Raw genomic sequence first — 6,000 nt, forward strand, 5'->3', positions numbered from 1 at the left:
CCATTATTTTGCCTTGAAAAAAAGGCACGGAGCCTCTTAAACATCATTCCATTGGAGTCCAGATTTTAATCTGCCTCCTCTAACCACGAAGAGAAAATGCACTGAGACGGTAACGTAACCTGTTTCAGCCCTCTAGTTTTTTTCTGACCGTGGAGAGGGGTGAGCATCGTCGCAGGTCTTTCTTCCCACCGTTTGATCGGACGCAGCGTGTGTGGATGCAGATTTTTGGGCTCTAACCCACGTGTGTGGGTTAAGCTTGAGCTTTTTTGGGAGCACTAGGTAGATGCAACCCAAAGTCGGTGAGCTTCTTGAAATCGGTTTTGTACGACGAACAAATTTATACACTGAATGGACTGAAAATAAAAGCACAGTGTCAAAAAAACCCGAAACCATTAGAAGTATTTTATTAACAAAAATTCTGCATTTGCCCAGATAAAATATTTGTGCTCACCGTCAGCCAGCCATTTTCCCCTATGAGCCGAAATCCTGCTGAATTTCTGCTGCACGACAGGCCCAACCCATTTCGGCACTTTATCCAAATCGGCGCCTTTCCATAAGTGCATTCGAAGGAGACTTCTTGCTTTGCAGGTTGAAGGGAGCGAATGGGCTGCAATGCATAGGGTTTTGTACACTCAACAGGGAAAAATTAATAACGAGAGCTTTGAAACAGAGCAGGCTACCGCATCGCCTCCCCGCGCAGAGCCGTGCCTGTAATGGCTGGGCGCCGCGCAGCACTTGGAGGAGAGTGCGCCTTTAACGTCCTATAGATTTAAATTTGGTTTCTGAAACATGCAGAGCGCAACGATGGACCACAGCGATCACGTGCTTGTTCTGCATAAGATGCTGTGATGCGTTGCTTCGCCGTACAGCTATTTTACTGAATTGCAGCCATATTTCTGTCAGTACAAGTGATGGTCTATATGAGGGATTAATCTGACACCAGACAGTGATTCTTAATCCTTTAGTATATCATAATCTATTTACTTTGCATGCTAAGAGGATTTCAGCTTAAAAATATACAGGAAGTGATACTAGAAATGTACCTAAGATCCAGAATGCCGTTTCCTAAAATCACAGTTTTTCATTAAAAAAAAAAAAAAAAAAAATCCTCTCATGGCTTTCTTGGAAAAGTCCTGTCTGTCCTGGAAACAAAAAAGGGGTTGAACAGGGATTTAACTGAAACTGGGCATATGTTTTCCTTTAGGCTTCAGCCCTCTGACCATTTTCACCCTCCTCTCCCACAGCTTTTTGTGCTCGGCCATACGACATGAAAGAAGCGCTCTCCAGTACAGCAGGTTCCTGGGCTGGGAGTCAGTTACACCAGCAGATTTCTATTGACAAATTCGAAATAGGTGTGGAACCAATGTGGGATTTTATGTGCATTCGTTGCTACTCAAAGTGCATGAATTAGCAGTGACTGGCTAATGTAGAGGTCAGCACAAGGAAAACCACAAATGGTCAGGTGCGATGGCTCCTTATTCAGCTGTAATCATCTGTTTTCTTTGCGCCCTGCCAGAAAGGCTGTCTACAAAATAACTGTAATAAGTGGTGTTAGTGGGTACGTCTCCTGAAACTTAGAACGTAATTTATAATTATAATTTTTTAATAATGTAATTCATGCTTGGCCATAACACTTTGCATGTGAACACTTTCACACCTGAAGCTGCGGTGGGCCACCCCGGCCAGCGGCAGGCCTGCCTCTGCCCACCTCTGCACGGCCGGGTACTGCTAAGGGCATTCACGTCTTCTCCTGTCGCAGCTCCCTACCACGTGCAGAGGGTTTAAAAGCAAAGCTTTCCAAGCAGGGACTCTACTCAGAGCAAATACTCTGATAAAATAGATCATAAATTATTTCAGGTCGATGAAGCACCAAGCATAAAAGCTAACCACAGCCCAAGCTGGGTAGTATCCTCCCCCTCTGCCCCTCTTTCCCTCTCCAAGTCCTGGCCCTTGACTTAAAGGCAGGAAAGCACCACGTGCCTTTGGAGCAGGCGCCCGTGCGCGGAGGCAGCTGCCGGCACTCGGGCGAGAGGCAGGAGGCAACCCGGCATCTGGGCACTGCAGCACCAGCCCCGGTGCGCTCAGTGCGGCACCAGGATCCGGCAGCAAATGCTATTTAAAAATAAATAATCCTAATAGTAGCCTTGCACCCAACAGCCTTCTTGCTTGAGACGTGAGGCACTGAGTCACCCAGGCGGCTGTTTCACAACCGGGCTGCCCAAAAAAGCCCCACGATCCCGCCAGCGCCTGCTCCCGGAGCTGGGCACCAGGCAACGAGTGTGCTGCTTTACCTGCCAAGACTTGTGCTCGGGGCGGCAGCGCCTGTTCAAACCTCGGGGAAGCCCACGGTGGGAGAAGTTTGCTCTGCCGCCCAAGCCCCAGCGGTGCAGGTGTGCTGCTGGCAAAATGCGGGGGTGCTGGGACCCCCCCAAACGCACTTACCCTCCCTGGCCCATGCTCACCCGCTGATGGGCACGAGTCACATCTTGCCCACGCTGCTGGCACCGATTGAGGGAGGCTGAGGCCTGACCACGCTTGGCACGCCAGTGGGCAATGCACTGGTTAGTCACCGCACTGTTTTTGCAGGAGGTTTCTACCCAATGTGAGGAAAAAAAAATTACACAATTTTAGTTGTTTTCCAGCAAACTGGCTGTTCTCGAGTCGTACTTGTCGACCTTCGAAGAAACTCCAGGGTTGGGAGAAATGAAAAAAAAAAAAAAAAAAAAAGAAGCCAGGCGTTGAGGGCAAAGCCATTATTTGATGTGATCAGGAAAAGGTCTCCTCTGCGCCCCCGCCGCCAGCCGGGCTCAGCGATCGGCCCCGCTGCCGTGCTCCAGCTCTGCATGAGTGGGACTGGAAAATGTCCACAGGCCAAATGGTGGTGTGGGGGATGCTGGAGAAGCCACCGGGCTGTGGTACCAGGTGCTGCTGGGTGCCCAAATCGGAGGGGTATTTCTCTGGGGGTTGTGGGCACCCCTTGGAGATCCAAACTCTGAAGCAGATCCTGGACCCAGCTGCAGCATGGAATGGTGGATGAAGTTGTTTAGGACCGTGTCATCGAAACCAAGGGAGGCGAATTCAAGCTCCCCTCCCACCTGCGTCTCTCAGGAGCGCTGATTTACTGAGTTATAATGAAACACAGTTTTTATAGAATCATAGAATCATTTAGGTTGGAAAAGACCTTTAAGATCATCGAGTCCAACCACAAACCTAACACTGCCAAGTCCCACTAAACCATGTCCCTAAGTGCCGCATCTGTTAAGGAAGATGAAGTGTCTGTAATTTTTGTTTAAAGATGAAGCGTGTGTGTTGGGGGTGGGGGTGTGTTATACACCTGCTGGCTCTTATCTCTCAGGTGGTCACTAAATTTGGGAGAGCAACTTCAGTTCACTTTGTGTCCAGCACAGATTTATTTATTTTACAGCTTCAGGAGGGCTATGATAACTTTTTCCCGTTAAAAGGAAGGCTTGGGGATGCATAGGCTGGTGGTACCCATACCCAGCACACATGGTCCTCCCTCAGACTCCCTGTACAGCTGCCCTTTAGTGTGATGAGTGCCTTGCTAGTGCTTTCAGAAGAGATCAATTATTTCATATGTATAGATATATATAAAAAAATACTTAAATATATGTGTATATATATACATGCACTGAAGGAGCCAACAAGGAAAACAGCCATTTAAAGAAAAAAAATCCCCTAAAATCAACTTGGCTGCACCTGTCCCCTCCCATCTTTCCCTACCACGGCATGCAGGTGCTGGAGGCCATCGGCCACCCCTCGCCTCGGGGCTGTGCCATGGCCGTGACCCTGGAAGGATACACGGGGCTCACGCTGGTGGCACCCGGGGCTGACCCTGCTGGTTTTCCCACTGCAAACCTTTTCCCAAGCCGCCGCGACAGCACATTGCCAGCCCCGTTCGCACCCTACTGGGATGCTGGGGTAGGGAGAGGGGGAGGTTACAAGGGGTGAAAACCCCCCCCGGAGTGGCCACCCGGCGCACGCCGGTGCCTCGACACCTCTCACCCCCGATGGTATCCGCTGCCCCACGGGTGCTCAGGGACACCAGGGGTGAGGGCACACGGCACAGCCCTAGAGCTCCCAGCTGCAGTGGGCACTGCTGCAGGACCGCTGAGAGGAGGATGGGAATTTGGGGATGCCCCCCACCCGTGCGTCCTTGGCCCAAGCAGAGTAGCAGCGGTGCCGGTGGTCCCCTCAGCCCCAGTCCCATGGGAGTGGGAATGGCCCCAGCACCAGTGGGCAGCTTCCAACAACCGCGGGGAAGGTCTGGGGAAAAAAAGACGGGGAAATTGTCATGAGAAATAATTCAACCCCCCTTCCCCGGCTGGATCACAGCCGGCAGCGGCTGAGGAGGGAAACGCTGGGAGCCAGGGCTGGAAGCACGGGTGCAGAGCATCCCTCCGCTGCACCTGCCTGCACGGGGGGGCAGAGATCTGTCTGCGTGGCTGTATGTCTGAGTGACCATCACACCCCACCACCCGCCAGGCCTGCCTGTGGTCCCGAGTTTGTGGGGCTGCCCTGCCAGGTGGGTTTTTTTGCTGTTTCAGCCAGCATTTGCCCATCCCGCGGGTCCTGCCGGCACCACGGTGCAGCAATAAATCAGTAACCAATTAACAGCATCAATTAACATAAAAGCATGTCCCCAGCCCACACCCGCAGAGGCAGCGGTGGGTCCCCTCTCCAAAGCACTTGCAAATTCATCACACCCCCCCTCCTGCTGGGACCCCCTGGGAAGCCTTTCCCAGTGCCACAGCCCCTCAGGGATTTTGCTGGGGAAGAGGAGGCAGAGGGGAGGAAGGAGGACAGGACACCACTGCGTTGATTAGTTTGGATTTTATTGGGTTGGGGGGGAAAGGAAGGGGGGAGGGGATTGCCTTACAGTTGAAGGGGTAAGTGTGGGGTTACGGCATCAAAAAATCACACGTACACGGTCCCTCTCCCCCTACGGGGCAAAGCTCCTGGGAAGCACCGGCCTGGGGCGGGTAAGGCAGCCGGGCGGCAGGGCTGCAGCCCAGACCCGCAAAAACGCACCGACCGGCAGAAGGGGCTGAAAAAAACCCCACCAAACCAAAAAACACACCTCCAAAAAGTCACGTCCCCCCCCAGCCCCAACACAGAGCTGCTTTCCCCTGCAACCCTCCCCCAAAAAAATAAACCAAAACTTTTTTTTTTTACTGTTTTTTTTGCTTTCCTGTTTATTTTTTTTTTTTTAATTTTTTCCAAAAGTTTTGGTTTTTTTGGTCTGCAGGTTGCGGATGAGCTGGGGAGCCCTTCCCTCCCCCTTTGCCTCCCCTCCGGGCACCCCCCTGGGCTGCCCCCCCCCCACCCCCAGGACAGCCCGGCCGCGCTCGCGTGGAGCCTCGAGGATGAATGGAGGACAGGAGACTGGGAAAGAGTCATTTTTAGGGAAGAAAATTAAAATCAAAAAAAGATTTTTTTTTTTTTAAGTTCTGTTTCGTGTTAGACTCTAGATAAATGCCAACCCAACAGCATCAACTAAAAATAATCATGGTCACTGGAACGGACCTAGTATTTACATCGATCCCGCTGCTCCCAGCGGCAAGAGGCTGCACGGGAGCGGCAAGCCGGGGGCTCCTGCACGCGGCGGGGGTGAGGGTCCCCGCATGAAGCTGGGGGGGCACTGGCAGGGCAGGAGCCAGCCTGCGCCTCTGCCCGGGGGCAGCAGGGGAGACGCTAGGCTTTTTTTTTTTTTTTTTTTTTTTTAAACTCCTCTTCTGTTGCATTTAAAAAAATAATAATTATAATAAACCCACTGGAGGGGTGCAAGAAGCAAATAAATATCAGTCAGTAGAGATGGGGGTGGCAGGACGCCCCCCGGGGCATCGCCACTGCTAACGAAGAAGGGAGAGGAGGAGGAGGAGGAGGAGAAGGAAGAGCCGGAGCCAGAGTCCTGCCCGGGAGGCGGCGGGAAGACCCCAGACGGGGGGTCCGTGGCGGGTTGGGGGGACAGCAGTCAGCCCC

The sequence above is a fragment of the Platalea leucorodia genome (assembly GCF_965183815.1).
Source record: "Platalea leucorodia genome assembly, chromosome: 3".
Taxonomy (NCBI): Eukaryota; Metazoa; Chordata; class Aves; order Pelecaniformes; family Threskiornithidae; genus Platalea; species Platalea leucorodia.